The sequence below is a fragment of the Mustela nigripes genome, chromosome 1 (assembly GCF_022355385.1).
Source record: "Mustela nigripes isolate SB6536 chromosome 1, MUSNIG.SB6536, whole genome shotgun sequence".
Lineage (NCBI taxonomy): Eukaryota > Metazoa > Chordata > Mammalia > Carnivora > Mustelidae > Mustela > Mustela nigripes.
Window position 1 is genome coordinate 247,278,727 of NC_081557.1, and position 17,163 is coordinate 247,295,889.

Sequence of the window (17,163 nt, forward strand, 5' to 3'; positions counted from 1 at the left end):
TCGTGAGATTTGAGCTGGGCTCCTGAATCTAAGCAGCACAGGTATTGGCATCTCTGGTCGATGCCCAGATCCTAGAGCCCTGCGAAAGAAGGGAACTTCTATAGGAGAAAGGATAAGCTCATTTCAGTTGTTGGTAGGCTGTGGGAGGTCCTCTAGAAATCTCAAAACTTTAAACTTAGCTCTCACTTGCCACTAAAAGGAGGATAAAGGGTTGAGAGAAAGAAAATTTTTTTGAGGAGTGTCTTTTTTTCTCTTTCTTGCTCTTTTGTTGCTTTCTGCCTTTACTATTTTCTTAGGGAAATCCATGTTGATAATTATTTTTGTTCCTAGCTACCCAGAAAATGGCATCCTGTATTTTACCTGGCAACCCTAGATTGAAATGAAGGTGTCCAGAATCAAGAATTGTGCATGAGAAATTACCAGAAGTTAGCTGTTGCTGGAGCATAAACTTTGTAAAGTTTGAGTCATTTAAGGAGTCATGAGGGACAGAGCTGCAGAGGGTGGCATCATAGTACTTACCACACTGTGGTAATTACTGGGTGTTTTTTATGTTTCTGTCAACTGGGACAAGATGTGCCTCTTCCCTCTTCCCAAGTCTTTAGCATAGTGGGTTCCACGCTGTAAATGAAGACTTCGCTGCTCCCCTCCATGGTTGTTCGCTTATTTATAAATGTTGAACATAAGAATATATTGAGTACCATTAAACATTTACAAAACTGACATTTTTAAAGGGTGAGATAAGGATAACATGTTTAAAATTTTACTTTATTGATTAGTAGTACAAAAAATTCCCTTTGTTCCATGAAAACATACTCATTGAATATGTCATTATTTTTTCTTTGTTTTCTCTTGGTTTAACACTGTGTGATACAGACATTGATGATATGGTTAAAAGTTCATTTTATTTTCATATTTTAAGATAATTTCATATTTAAGATAATTCATAAAGAGACGTTGAACCAAGTAGAAGAAAGACATTGTTGCTTCCACCTGGTAAATCATAATACATGTTTTTCAGTCATATCTATCAGCTATGCCAAAATTTTTGTTTCAATTCAGTGATAAGTTTTATTTTCCCATGTTAGTCAGTTATTTTTGCTGATTATTATTAAGGTATTGCATTTTTATATTTCTAGCAAAGAATTCAAAACTCATTAAAATTCATTTGGAAGATTTAGAAAAATTCTGTTTCCGAGCTTTTTTTAAAACACTTTTTTTTTTTTAAAGATTTTATTTATTTATTTGGAAGAGAGACAGTGAGAGAGAACATGAGAGGCGAGAAGGCCAGAGGGAGAAGCAGACTCCCCATGGAGCTGGGAGCCCGATGTGGGACTCGATCCCGGGACTCCAGGACCATGACCTGAGCCGAAGGCAGTTGCTCAACCAACTGAGCCACCCAGGCGCCCCTGTTTCCAAGCTTTTTAAAGTGTGCGGATATGCGGGTTTTCCCTGACTACTTGTTCTTTCAGCATTCACATATTCAAGTATTAATGCTAGGCATCATACTAGACTAGAACAGTAACCACACAACAGACCAAAAATTCCTGCTCTCATTCAGTGGGAGAGGGAGATAGGCAGTAAGCTGATAAACAAGTAGAGTTAAAATATGTTAGATGGTGAGAAGCATTAAAGAGAAAAACAAAGCAAGGAAGGGGGATGGGGAGTGGTGGGAGTCGTTACTATTTTAGGTAGGGAGACCGGGGCAGACCCTGTGGAAAAGTGTTCTTTAAGACTTGAAGGCAGTGAGGGAAGATATCTGGGGACATATTTCCGGCAAAGGGAATAGCCAATGAAAGCCCTGAGACAACGTGCCTGGCCTTTGGGGCCCCATTGGGGTTTGAGTGGAATAAGTTAAGACAAGGGTAGTAGGAAGTGATGTCAGTGAGGTAGTGAGGAAATCACGTAATGACTCATAGGCCACGGTAAGGAATTTGGCTTTATGCTGAGACATACAGGAAATCATTAGATGGCTTGGGGCAAATGAGTGGTGTGATTTGACTTAGTTGTTAATAAGGTGACTGGCTGCTGACGGCAATGGTGTGGGGCAGGAGTTGGGCAAAGAGTCTTTGCCAGGACTCACCTGGGAAGCTGTAGTGTTAATCTGGGATGAGATGATTTTGGTTGGGACTAGCATGGTAGCACTGTAGACAGGGAGAAGTGTTTGTGTTCTTGATGTATTTGGAAGATTTGCTAACATTAGTTGAGGGAAATGTGAAAAAATATTATTGCCATAGAATGAATTTCCTTGACAAGTAATTATCACTTATTTTTAAAGCATCAACTTGATCAGAAAAGTAAATAACAACTGGCAGTGAGCAGAACTGTTATTAAATTATTTTTGAAAAAAATATTAAACATGCTTATGTTTTTATTTTTATTTTTTATTATTTTTATTTTTTTAAGATTTTATTTATTCATTTGACAGACAGAGATCACAAGTAGGCAGAGAGGCAGGCAGAGAGAGAGAGGAGGAAGCAGGCTCCCTGCTGAGCAGAGAGCCTGATGTGGGGCTCAATCCCAGGACCCTGGGATCATGATCTGAGCTGAAGGCAGAGGCTTTAACCCACTCAGCCACCCAGGCGCCCCTGCTTATGTTTTTACATCAAATATCTCTCTCCTGAAGTTTATAGCTGATAGTTGGCATCCCTGAAACTGTCATGGTATTTGAGAACACTTGTCTATTTGTAGAAGAAAAAATGTGAGGCAACTTAAAATTTGACAACTCTTCTTGGTGCAGTGGTATGACAATAACCAAGCAACCACTGTGCCTCCAGTGTAAAAAATTGTCATGATCACTCCTCATGTTATTACAAGGTTTTATAATGACTCTACGAAATTAACGATATTGGTGACATTCTGGGTGCTCTTCTAGATTCAACTTCTTTTCAGTAATAGCTTGCCTGTGAGTGAGTTTCATGTGTGGTATTAACTTTTCTAGGACTCCTTTTTTTCACTCAGTGTGTATATGTGCTCCATAAAACATTGTTTTCATTAAGCAAGTCATTTATTATTGGAACATATATTTCTTCCGTGGTACTCCTTTCTTTAGCGGCTCACTAAAAAAGTAGTTCGTTAGACAGAAACATGTGTACTTTCATTGATAGTATGAAATTTTTGCATGGTGAGTAATTTTTAAATATTTATTTCCTCAGACTTCTACCAACATTTTCTTTAACTGTTGACTGTTAACTGTTGACATATATCATCTGTACATGATGTAATTACCTATAAATTACTAATGCAAGTGGCTGATGTTGGTATATTATTTAAATCATTTTTCACAATGGCAGAGTATTTTACAAATGGTGTGTGGCTTTTATCTTTTTTTGAAAATACTTATTATGGGGTTGCCTGGGTGGCTCAATCATTAAGTGTCTGTCTTAGGCTCAGGTCATGATCTCAGGATCCTGGGATCAAGCCCCACATCGGGCTCCCTGCTCAGCAAGAAGCCTGCTTCTTCCTCTCCTACTCCCCCTGCTTGTGTTCCCTCTCTTGCTGTGTCTCTCTCTGCCAAATAAATAAGATCTTAAAAAAAAAAAAGAAAAAGAAAATACTTATTACTATGTATTGAGTATCAACATCATCAGGGTCAACATCAGTGAACAGGGTCAACATCAGTGAAAAACATGTAGAGATTTATATTCACATTCTGGAGATTAAAATTAATATAATTTTATTATTTTATTTTTCTTATTTCAAGTTTTTATTTAAATTTGAGTTGGATAATGTGTAAAGTAATACTGACTGCAGGTATAGAGTTTAGTGATTTATCACTTACGTACATCACCCAGGGCTGTCACAACAAGTACCCTCCTAATCCCCATCAGGCATTTAGCCCGCCCCCTGCCCATCTCCCTCCAACAACCCTCATCTTTTTCTCTATAGTTAAGAGTCTCTTATTGTTTGCTTCCCTCTTTTTTTCCCCTTCATTTTTGTTCATCTGTTTTGTTTCTTAAATTGCACTTATGAGTGAAATCAAATAATATGTGTCTTTCTCTGATGAGTCATTTCCCTTAGCATACTATCTCTAGCTCCAATCATGTCATTGAAAATGGCAAGATTTCATTCTTTTTGGTGGTTGAATAATATTCGTGTATTTGTGTGTGTGTGTGTGTGTGTGTATACACACACCATCTCTTTGTGCATTCATCAGTCGATGGACATTTGGGCTTTTTCCATAATTTGTCTATTGTTAATAATGCCTCTTTAAACTCCGGGGTGCATGTGCCTCTTTGAATCAGTATTTTTGTCATCTTTTGGATGATTACGCAGTAATGCAATTGTTGGGTCATAGGGCTGGAGACTTAATTTTAAAATGTCTTGCTAGGGGCACCTGGGTGGCTCAGTAGGTTAAGGCCTCTGCCTTCAACTCAGGTCGTAATCCCAGGGTCCTGGGATCAAGCCCCACTTCAGGCTCTCTGCTCAGCGAGGAGCCTGCTTCCCTTCCTCTCTCTCTCTGCCTGCCTCTCCACCTATTTGTGATCTCTGTCTGTCAAATATATAAAAAACCAAAATCTTTTTTAAAAAAATGTCTTGCTAATCACACTGGCCTTGTTGTGTTGTTAATTGCCATTTTAAGGCAGATTATGCACTAAGAATATAGTTCACTCCTGATAATAGTGGATGTAAATCAGTATTTTAAATAGTTTTATTGATAGTTTCAGATCTTGGGGACAGCTGTCTTGTTAGATATTGGGTCAATATTGTTTTGACGTCATAGTGATGCTGGCAAAGAGCTCATATTTGAGATTCTGGGAACTTTGCAGTGTCCCCCTGTTTATTTCTGTTATTTTGTAGTCCCTTCTCTGTAAAATATAAAAGCAAAACTCTCATGAGCAAAATAGACCCTGTGCTTATCTTTGGGAACAACAACAGAGGAACTGAGGAGACTTAGTCTGTCTGAAATAACATTGTGGGAAGAACACTCTTAGGTAATAGAGTTGAGAAGGAGCAGCTTTGGCCCTTGAGCTTGCTGAAGGATTTATTAGTATTACTAATCTTTTTCAAAGAACCAACTTTTTGCCTTTGATGACTTTTTTTATTCTAAAGTTCATTGATTTCTGCTCTTATTTTTTATTATTTACTTCCTCTCTCTTTCTTTGGATTTATCTATGTTCTTTTTTTTTTTTTTTTTAAGATTTTATTTATTTATTTGACAGAAATCACAAGTAGGCAGAGAGGCAGGCAGAGGGAGAGGAGGAAGCAGGCTCCCTGCGGAGCAGAGAGCCCGATGTGGGTTTCCATCCCAAGAAGGTGGGATGATGACCCCGGCCGAAGGCAGAGGCTTTAACCCACTGAGCCACCCAGGCACCCCTCTATGATCTTTCTTGAATTCCTTGAGATAGATATATAAACAATTGCTTTTTAAACTTTTAAAATATAGCTATAGCTACATTTCACCATTTTTTATTTATCATTTCAGTATTACTTAGGTCAAAAATTTTTTCTAATTAACACTGTGATTTCTTCTCTGACCCATTGGTTGTTTAGATGTGTGCTGCTTAATTGTCAAAAACTTGAGGACTCTGGTTATCACTTATATATTGATTTCTAGCTTAACTGAGAAAATACTGCACTGTATGTCAATTAATTGATGAGGGTCTATGACAATTCAATTAGGGAGGGAAGGTCATTTCAACAAATATTACTAGAGTAAGTGCGAGGAAAATAAACCTCTTGCCTTTGTCTTATGCCACAAATAACAATCAGTTTGAGGTAGATCATAAAGCTAAAACTGCAGAACTCCTGGAGAATGTTTTTTAGGCTTTTAAGTAGACTTTAAGCAAAGATTGTTGAAGGACACTGAAAGCACTAAACATAAAGAAAAAGTGATAAATTGGAGTTCATCAGCATTACAAATTTCTATTCATCAAAAAGACAGAAATTGTAAAGGAAACCCACAGACTGGGAGAAAATATATGTAATATGTGTATCTGACAAAGGACTGGTATCAGAATATAAAGAGAACTCCTATAAATCAATAATGTAAGAACTATAATTTAAAAAATAGACCAAAGTCCTACAACAGATCCTGCATAAAAGAAGATGTTTAAAAAGTTACAACTATTAGTCACCAGGGAGTTGCAAATCAAAACCTCACACTAGAATGGCTCAAATTGAAAGTCTGCCAACACCAAATGTCGATGAGGCTGTGTAAACTGGAGCTTCTATGTGTTACTGATGGGAGTATAGAATGATACAGCTATTTTGGAAAAATGTTTGGCAGTTTCTTATAAAGTTAAACATTCATCAACTCTCTAACCTAGCAGTTCCACTCCTAGGTGCTTATCCAAGAGAAATGGAAATATATTGTTCATAGAAATATGTTCATAGAAATAGATGTTCATAGAAAGGTTTGTACAAGAATGTTTATAGCAGTGTTATTCATAATAGCTCTCAAATAGAAACCAAATGTCCATTCATCAGGAGAATATATTATAAGTTTTGGTGTTTTCATACAAAAGATTACATTCTATATAAGCCCATTTGTATGAAGTTCAGAACTAATTTGTGGTAATAGAAATGTAGAAATGAGAACAGTGATTGCCTTTGGGTTGTGGCACTTCACAAAAATGGGCATGGGGAAACTTCCTGTAGTGATGGAGATGCTCTATATTTTTATTTTGTTGGTGGTTACACAATTGGATTCCTTTATCAAAATGTATCAAATTGTACACTTAAAAGTAGCTTATTTTACTATATATAAATTACATTTTGCTTTTAAAAAGTTACTTTTTGCTATTTCTTGCTAATCTACATTATTTCAGAATAGTAAGTTCAAAAAAGTACTCCATGGTTTCTATTTGTTGAGATTTCTTGAAACTTACTTTATGACCCACATGTGGTTAATTTCTGTAAATGTTTCATGTGTATCTTAAAAGAATATGTAGTCACAGTAGTTGGTTACAACCTTTCCCACATAGGTTACTAAGGCTGAGCTTGTTAATTGTGTTACTCAAATCTTATGTATCCTTTTTCTTTGTCTTCTTCTTCTTCTTCTTTTTTTTTTTTTTTTTTTGCTTGTTCTGTGACTTACTGAGAGATCTGCGTTAAAATATTTTATAATTTTTATAATTTCAAACATACACATTGCAATTATTTTAAAGACCATATTCTCTGGGTCCTGTTTTCATTGTCTGTTTCTTAAATAGATGCCCTGGCATGCCTGGTATTGTTGATTGAATGCAAGAAATTACGTACAAAGAATCACAGTTACTGTAGATGAATCTTCCTTCATGGAGCTTGGTTATGCTTCTGATAGACAGTTATAGTAGGGCAGACCTTCTTAATCCAGTGAGGTACCAAACTGATTTGATAATCAGCTCTGGTATTTTTTGGTCTCCTCACTTCATGTGCCTCTAAGCTTCTGCTTTCTGCTTTGGCTTCTCAGCAGTTTTGCCCTGTGCCTCTTAAACATCAACAGATGTCTTTTTTTTTTTTTTTTTTTATTTGAGTGAGAGAGGGGAAGGAAAGGGCAGAGGAAGGAAGAGACTCTTAGGCTCCACGCTGTGCATGGAGCCCAGTGCAGCTTGATCTCTCAACCCTGAGATCATGGCCTGAGCCGAAATCAAGAGTTGGGGACACTTAACCAACTGAGCCACCCAGCCGCCCCAAGATCAGTAGGTGGCTTGAAAGGAAAAGCAATATAATGATTTGTGTCAGTTTTGTTTTTCTTCTAAGATCTTGGCGTCTCGTGTCCTGGCTACCTTGGTAGCGCTCTAATGCCTTTAAACAGGTTATTAAATACTTATCCAGGTTTTCTAGTTGTGTTTGATGGGAAGTTGGTGTGATACAAGCTAGCCCCTTATAGCCAGAGCTGGGAATCCTTCTCTAAGCCCATACAGAGACCTCCTCCTCCGGCCCAGACAGCCGTTGTCATCCTGAGATTTGAAGAGATTTCTTTCTGAATCATTGCCTCAGAACTTTGTCTTCTTTTCCTAGCTATGCAAAAGGCATATCTGAATTCGGGGGGGCCGGGGGAGTGTCTCCTAGACATTTCCCACATCCATTTCAGTTAAAATCTATGGTCACCGGGTGACGGTTTTCATTCTGGTATGTTTTTTAAGAGATTGTGCATGCCCTACCCACAGGGAGCCCATTAAATTAACTCTGTGATTGGTATTTGAATAAAAAGGTGCCTTTGCTACCTCTGGGGGAGGGAACAATCTAATGATTACGGCTTTTATTTTTTATTTTTATTTATTTTTTTTTAAAGATTTTTATTTATTTATTTGACAGACAGAGGTCACAAGTAGGCAGAGAGGCAGGCAGAGAGAGAGGAGGAAGCAGGCTCCCTGCTGAGCAGAGAGCCCGATGTGGGCTGAGACCCTGGGATCATGACCTAAGCTGAAGGCAGAGACTTTAACCCACTGAGCCACCCAGGAGCCCCTGATTACGGCTTTTAATTCTCTGCTAGGTTGAATTAGTATCTTCTAGCTCCTTGAATTTTGGGTAAACTACCATGGAGCACTGGATGTGGTGCATAAACAATGAATTTTGGAACACTGAAAAAAATAAAATTTAAAAAGATAAATATGATAATTCTGTATGTAAGAAGGATTGGGCACCTTGGTATTCATGGAGAGGATGCTTTCAGTCCCTTCAAATGTAGAAACAATTTATAATAAATGCTTTTAAGGCACTAGAATAAATTTAGGCTAAGGAACTTTAATTTTATGAAACCTAATTTAAAACCTCAGGAAAAAAAATAAAAACACTCCTTTGTACCGAGTTCTGCTGGAATGAAAAAGAGATTCATTTTGAGGCTTCCCAAGAGAACTGAAGATATAAAGCTCTTGATGTTTTGTTTTTTTCTCAACAGTTCACAGAGCAGTGACTCCCAGGTTTTTCTCAGCAATGTACTCCATTTCCTGGCACACTTAACCACTGATCTCCTTCTTACAAGAAGAAAATTTTGGTGAAGAGTTACCCAGCAAGGAAAGGACGTGTGGCTGTTAAGATAGGTAAGTCATTTGTTTAGAGGATGGGGAAGGAAGTAGCTTATAGAGAAAGTACTAAAGAACATTTTATTTATTGTGAATGGCATGCTAGAAATGGATAGTATGCATTTCACTGTCAAGTTAAAAGATCCTTGTTGCTGAGGATCTTCTAATTCTAGATTTAATTCTCAGCTCTTAGCAGCTGTATAAACTTGGCCACATCACTTAAATTCTCTGAGCCCCTTTCTTCCATCTGTATAAAAAAAATTAATATGAAAAGCTTTTGCAAATGGGAGGATATAATATAAAATGTAATTATCACTGTTTATTCTTTTGTTGCTATTATAAAATTCTGTGGAATAGTTAGTGACCTTGTGTCTCATGGTGCATTTGGGCCATAGAACTTGGTACTGTGAATTTGGGGACTCCATATTGAGTGTCAGGTGTAGGAGACCCCCCACCCCCTCCCCCATAAGAACAACATTGTACTGTTCTTTTGTCTACAAGTACCTGCTACTTTTTAGAAGATAGGGCAAAGGATGAAAGTTAAAGACAAGATCAAAGGAAAGAAAATACCTGTATGAGCATTATATTAAGTGTTTAGATATACTATTTCATGTAATCCATGCACCAAGTCATGTAAGATGGATGTTATTCATTCCATTTTGCCTTAAAAGACAGAATTCCTTAGGCAGTCACCTAAAAGAAGATGAAAACCATTCTGATTTATCATAACTTGGAAGATATTATTGGATGGTGGGAACTTGAAGTTTTTAATTTTTCTAATGTTTTATAGTACGCACGTACAGCTTCATAAAGTGGTTAATTAAAAATAAATAATGGGTTTTAAAGAATCTTTGTCAAGTACCCATTATGAACCAGGTACTGTTTTAGGTGTTTGTTCACATCAGTGAGCAAAACATGAAGATCTAGGCCCTCGTGGAGCTTATGTTCTAGCATCGTGGGAAACAGATAATAAATAATGCATGTAATAGAGAAATAAATAAAGTACTAGGCTATTAGAAGCCAGTAAGAATATGGAAACAAGAGAAAGAAAACCTAAGGGGACTTGGAGGTGCCAGGTGACGCAGGAGTACACACTGCAGTGTTAAATGGAACATCCAGGGTCAGCTTCATTGAGGAAAGATAGGAAGTCACAGTTCCCCGTGGACATGTTCTAGGCAAAGGAAGCAGGTGAAGCAAAAGCCCTAAGGAGTGAACAAGGTGGGCTATTTCGGTCATAGCCAGGAGGCCGATGAGCTGGCGCCGAGACTGGACAGGACGGTAGTGGGAGGCTGAGTTTAGAGATGCAGCGTCAGCTCCAGAGAAAATGTCACTTCCTTACTTCAAATGCCTAAGAAAAGTTACCTTGTTTTCTTCCTGCCTACTTGGTTTTTTTCTGTGTGTGTTTCTTCTGCATTTAAAATACATACACGTACACACACACCAAATAAGTTATGGCTCTCTCACTGTGTTAGTTCTTAGGGCAACTGTAACATAGTACCACAAAGTAGGTGGCTTGAAATAGCAGAAATGTATTGTCTCACAGATCTGGAGCCTAGGAGTCTGAAATCAAGAGAGACACTGGGTATTCTATGCAGCTAATGAATCGTTTAACACTACATTAAAAACTAATGATGTACTCTACGCTGGCTAACTGAGTGTAATTTAAAAAAAAAAAAAAAAAAGGAGAGAGGGCAGTGCTCCCTCTGAGACATAAAGGGGAGAATCCTTCCTTGCCCCTTCATAGGTGTGGTGGGGGCCAGCGATCCTTGGCTTTCCTGGGTCTGGTGCCACATCACATCAGTCTCTGCCTCTGTCTTCCGATGTCATTCTCCCTGTGTGTTGGTGTCTTCCCAGGGCTGTCTTTCCTTTTCTTAGAAGGATGACAGGCATACTGGATTCAGGATCCTACTCCAGTATGATCTCACCTTCTTTCCAGATAAGCTCACATTCTGAGGTACTGAGGGTTAGCCCTTAAGTATACCTTTTGGGGGGCACATTTTAACTCATAATAAAAATTAATAGCCCGTAATAATAATTAACAGTAGGTGTTATTCTTCCCATCATACTAGCGGAGAAGCAGGTTCAGAAAGCATAAGTGACTTGCCCAGAGTCCGTCAGTAAGCAGAAGAGCAGGTCAGTGCGCACCTGTGGCAGGGATGTGAAGTTGGAGGTGACAGGGACGGTTCAGGCTGAGGACAGGAACTGCACACTGCAGCGTTGCAGTCCCTGTCCGTACTGCTTAACCTCAAGATAGCTCAAAATTGATGCTCTATCTCAGCATTCCTATCAAAGGAAAGGTAGATGCCTCCTCCGTAACCCACTTCCCATTTTGCATTTCATTCCATAGCATTACAAGACACAGGAAACAGATGCTATTTCTCTGTTTTCAGAATTTTCCCAGAAAATTAATACCGTAATTTCTGTGGTGTGTAGAACATTTTGTGACAATACATGGGTTTTTCTTAAACAACATAGAAAAATATATGATTGAGTCAGTTGGCATATTACAGTAGAATTAGGGGATTTTTAGAGCATTTAATATATTTCCCTTTCTCATTATATTAAAAAAATTCTTTCTTAATACTGAATTTGTCTGGCCATTTGTGAGCCTGAAATCAGCATTAGAGCTTTATTTTTAGTCTTAGTCTTGAAGGATGCACCTGAGAAAAGGAAGGGTACACCAAAACAGGACTGAACACTTTTCCATGACGTCATGAGGGTGACATCCCTGGGTCAGGTTAAATGTGCACAAAACCACCAAAGGCAGTGTTCCCAGAGGAATCTCTAGATCCTGCTCAAGGTAAAACAAATCCTCAAGCTAAGTGTTAAGTCTGGGTGGTGAGACAAAGGGTGGTTGGAAAAAAGATCAGAAGGTCAAAACAGAAAAATTAGAGCTATGTCAAGAAGTAGAATGTGAGACATACTCAGTGGTTCAGAAAGTTACTTGGCTGAGGGCTTGCGAGGCTTCCTTGTCCATGGCCCTGACTGCATGGTGTGGGGTGAGAGAGGGCAGGCCCCTTTCTGCTTTTAGAGACTTGCTGTCCATGATTTGTGGTGACAGTCTTGTAGTTTCTTTTCAAGGCCCCTTCTTTTTACCTCTTTTCTCAGTATGTATTTATTCCTCCCAAGTTCTTGGGCTTCACTTTTCACTTAACAGCTGACTGGCTTGGATCTGTGTGTTGAAGCATATATTCTTCTTAGAATCACAAAAGGGAAAACTGCCTCTCTTCCAAAGATGCTTCTACTCTGTTAAAATCGATTTTCTTTGATCCTGAGAGAGTGTGGCAAGAGCTAGGTCTTCATATTTTCCTACTGAATGAAAATGATCCACAGTCTTTGTCTGCCGTCCCCACCACAGCTGGCCACTGCCCAGAATGCGGCAAGGTCCCCTGGGTCTGGCATGGGGGGCGGGCTCAGAGGTCAGTGAACACAGGTGCGCCCCACCGACTTTTGAGGACCTGGCTGGCACCCGGTAAGGCAGAGAAACAGTTGCTGCTCTTGCTGCGGCGGCTGCTGCTAATTGTCAAGGGCCGAGCGAGTCAGGGGTCACTGGTTTGAATTACTTCCCTGCTGCAGACATTCTGGGAAAATACGAGGCTTTTCACAAGAAAGGCCTAAAGGTGACAAGTATTAGAACTTAGTGGCCTACTTAATCCCTCGTATCACTGCAGAATGGGAATAAAATCCTCCTTATTTCCCAGTAGTGGTAAATGGTTGAGAAATGAGAAATACTGAGGCCTTCAGTTAGAAAACATTTAATTATAAAACATTTATTTTTTTTTAAATTCGGGTGAAATTCACATAGCATAATAATAGCCATTTTAAAGATTTATTTATTTATTATTTGGGAGAGAGAGCATGTGTGCTTATGGGCAGGAGGGGCAAGGGAGAGAGAATCTGAGGCCGACTCTGCCTCCTCAGTGCAGAGCCTGACGTGGGGCTGCTCAGGGGGCTTGATCCCACAACCCTGAGATCATGATCTGAGGCGCAACCAAGGGTAGGACACTTAACTGCCTGCGTCAATCAGGTGCAATTAGCCAATTAGCCCAAATTAGCCATTTTATTTTTTATATTTTTTAAAGATCTTATTTATTTATTTGACAGTGAGCGATCACAAGTTGGCAGGCAGAGAGGCAGGTAGAGTGAGAGGAGGAACCAGGCTCCCTGCTGAGCAGAGAGCCCGATGTAGGGCTCGATTCCAGGACCCTGATCGTGACCCGAGCCCAGAGCAGAGGCTTTAACCCACTGAGCCACCCAGGCACCCCCAAATTAGCCATTTTAAAGTGAATGATTTAGTGGCCATTAGTACATTCACAGTGTTGAGCAACTATCCCAGAACATTTTCACTGCCCCCCAAATTAAAAAACCCCATACATGTTAAGCAATTATTCCCCATTTCTCCTTCCCCTCAACCACTGACAACCACCGATCTGCTCTCTGTCTCTAGGGATTTATCTATTCTAGCTATTTAATATAAAGGGAATCATACAGGATGTGACTTTTTGTGTCTGGTAAAACATTTATTTTTAAACACAAGTCATTTTTATATCAGTCTCCTCTTGTTATAACAGTGGGAGAGCTGGGGTGCTGCTGGAGTATTAATGTCTCTCTGATTAGGCCCTCGAAGGAAAAAAAAAACGCTCTTCAGGAATACCTGCTTCACTTCTGCTGCGGGTGGGTTTCTCTTCAGAGATAACTCGCAGTTTAGATTTAAGTTAATGTTACTTAATTTGGAAGGATATGAAGAATTCAGCTTTACTTCAGGATGGCGGTCAGTCCCCTCTGGCATCCTTCCCCCCACCTCCAGTTTGTGTCGTCGTCTAGTGGTCTGAACCCCAATTTATCCCATCATCCAGATGAACCTGTAACTGATACTTTGGCATCGGGATAGCTAGAGATTATATTGCTAGCTAAGCAACAAAGCGTAGTCTCCCCCCGGGGAGTTGAATGATACCAGCTGTTGAAGATGAAAATTTGAGAAATACTTTACACTGTCATCTGTAGAGGAGGCTGACCATCCTGCCGCCTCCCTTCTCTCCCTCCTGGAACAGAGGCTGCTCAGGGAGGGCCTCGGGATGCAGGCAGCAGGGGCCTGACATGAGATTCCTCTCTCTCTCTCTCTCTGCCACAGTAACCCAAGGTAGGTTGCAGAGATGAAGCTGGCAGAGAAAGGGGCAGCTGGATGGCAAACAAGGTTCTGAGGGGACCCAAATTCTAGTTAAATCTTTTTGCAGGAGCAAAAGATCCTGCTGGTCTAGTGATGCAGAACTCGAGAATTAAATTGGCATAGAGCTAGTGCTTTCAGCAAATGCAACCTCTGGAAGTCTCTCTCGGGCAGATTCCCTGGGAGTGGCAGGACCGTTAAATGGAGGACAAATTACGGCTCGCTGCCCTCAGATGGTGGTTATGGTGAGTGTGTTCTGTGCCAGGTGTGGCTGAGGCATCGACTGTCTGCTCCGAAATATCTTCCAGGGACCTGAGAATACCAGCTGGAGAGTAACCAATGAGTTGACATCACAGAGCAGCAACAGGGATGGGCTGGGGCACTTCTGTTGATCGCTCTTCCTCCCTCTTCTTTCATCTCTTTCTGTCTCCCTCCCTCCACTGACATGTGTGGAGCTCGTCCTGTGCCAGGCACTGTGCGGAGGGCCCAGGGTATGAACTCCCCTCCACGCATGTCCTCCTGCGGTCGCCGAGCATTAGAAGTAGTTGTATACTTGTCTGTCTTCAGGAGGAGAAGGTAGCTTCTAAAGGCCAGAGTCCTTGCCCTGGAGCCTCTGAATCCAACATTGCCCTAGCAGAACTTTATGGAATTGAATTCAGATATGTAAGCAGATAACCGTATAAAATGTGATTAGTGATATTTGAGAGAGTTGTGCACAGAGTGCTGGGCAACACAAAGGGCAGGGTGAACAACTGCCAAAGGCAGCCACAGGGCCTCCCCAGGGGTGTCATCTGAGCCCTCTTGAAAGATGAGAAGGTGTTTGCCAGACAAATGGGGCTCGGGGTGGGGGCACACAATCTCCAGAGGTCACACCTATGTGAATATGTTTCTTGGGAGGAGGCTGTGATCCTCTAAATCCTGCCCTTTCTTTCTCTAATGAAACTTCAGAAAATAACTCCGTGGTTGGCCACTATCTCTGGATCAAGCCTATGGACAGTATAGGCATCTCTTCTAGAAAGTGATAAGCCTGTTTCTTCTAGGAGCTAAAGGCCACTCCCCACCAAAAAATTCTGTTGAATTCCTTATCTCTAAACTGCCATGTGTTTTAATCTTTCTTCTTCGTGTTGAAATAAACGTTTAAAAAAGTTCTTTTTCTAAATCGGTTTGAGTGGAGCCAAGATTTCACTCTGATAATCCTTTCACCATTTCAACAAATGTGTGTTGAATGCCTCCCCTGCTCTGGAGTCTCGGCTTACAAAGAACGAACAGTGAGCTAGTTTTTGCTCCCAAGGAGACTAAAACTGACACCAAACAGGAAGCTAAAGTAGCACAGGGATGGTCTTCCTTTAGCATTTACTATTAACGTGTAGTCTTCATGCTGAGTTGGTATTGAAACTTTTTGGAGTAGGTGACTCCAATTCTGAACTGAAGTTTAGGGGTCCAAGGAACAATCAAGAAAGCCACCCTTACCAGTAGAAGATTAGCCAGGAAAAGCAAAAAAACATCTTTAGTCTAAAGTTTACTGAGTATGTATTTTAAGGAACCTCAGAAAGTCCACTCCATGCAGAAAGATACCCCAAAAGGAGCACATAAGATAAAGTTTTATATTAAGTATTTGGTTATATATACTTCTATGTCTTATTTATAGATAAGATTCTATATCTTATGTCTTATAAGATTTCATTTATTTATTGAGAGAGAGACAGAGATAGGGCATGAGCAGAGGGAGAAGGAAAAGCAGACTCCCCGCCGAATGGGGAGCCCAACACCGAACTTGATCCCAGGACCTGGAGATCATGACCAGAGCCAAAGACATGACTGACTGAGCCGCCTAGGCGCCCCTACTGTATTTTACTTTATTTATTTTTCTTAGGAGGTTCCACGTCTAGCAAGGAGCCCAACATGGGGTCTAAACCCATGACCCCAAGATTAAGACCAGAGCTGAGATCTTCTACCCAAAGAGCTGAAACCCAGGTGCCCCAATACTTGTGTATTTTAAAAACATGTCATTTGATGTTCGTTTATTTGCCATAAATTTTGGTGTTTTTATAAGGACTTAAGAATTTTCTGGAACTGGTACACCAATTTATACTTCTGATGATTGCGCAGACAAAGATATGGCTTACCAAGGTTTGTCTTACCTTTCCCAGTAGGGAACTGCTTAGTTCCGGGATAGACAGTGCCAGTGATCACCTGGTGCCACGACTCCGAAACGCGCTCCTTCTCTTCTCTCTCTTCCGCTCAGCCTTCCTGGCCTTCAAAGACAAAATCAGATGCCAGCTCGTCCATAATTCGTTCTCTGACACCCCTTGCTTCCCATAAATTACTCATTTTCTTGCCTCCAGACCTCCATAACAGCTCATTCTGCCCCTGTATATGCACACAGAACATAACATTTTCTACCCGGTTTATACTTTTGGGTAAATATGTTATATCCCATATGAAATGATAATTTCCTTGGAATCAGTAATATTTTCTTTTGTCTTTATATCTCGTCCCTTCTTCCCTCTTCCAGTACCTGTTACATGAAGAGCTATAATGGACACTCAATAATGATTCACTGAAATGGCATCAGTGGATGGAATTTCAGTCTACATTAGTGAATGTGGGCATCTTTCTGGATGCCATCGTCCATAGCATACATCCTTAAACCATTGTTTCCCAAAGTAAGTTCCAGTTCAATAGCCCGTACAAATGTCTAAGGTCAGAACTTATGGAAAATTTTAGTTAAACAAAGTTAAACAGGGTTCTTTACCCTAGGACTTCCTAAATTGTAGGCACTGAGAGGGAGATAGAGTGAATGATGTTTCCCAAAATTATCTGACCAGAAAAACCTTGATAATTTTCTGAAGATGTATATTAGTTTCCTCTTGCTGTTCTAACAAATTCCCTTGAAGTTACTGGCTGAAAGCAATGCAAGTTCTGAAGGTCAGAAGTCTAAAATGAGGTAGTGGGGCAATGTTCCTTTTGGATGCTCAAGGCAGAGAATCCCTTGCCTTGCCTTTTCAGTGGCTTCTAGAGACTGCCTACTTCCTTGACCTCTGATTTCTTCCT

General features: G+C 40.2%; 1 protein-coding gene across 2 annotated transcripts in view; it reads left to right on the forward strand.

Annotated features, from left to right (window-relative positions):
* The window catches only part of CRACD (capping protein inhibiting regulator of actin dynamics), a 270,791-nt gene that overhangs the window by 125,189 nt on the left and 128,439 nt on the right, over positions 1-17,163 (forward strand). For both annotated transcript variants that reach the window (XM_059384309.1, XM_059384326.1), the window contains exon 3: positions 8,822-8,963. The gene's annotated coding sequence lies outside the window, so the exon portion shown is untranslated. The remainder of the gene's footprint in view (positions 1-8,821; positions 8,964-17,163) is intronic.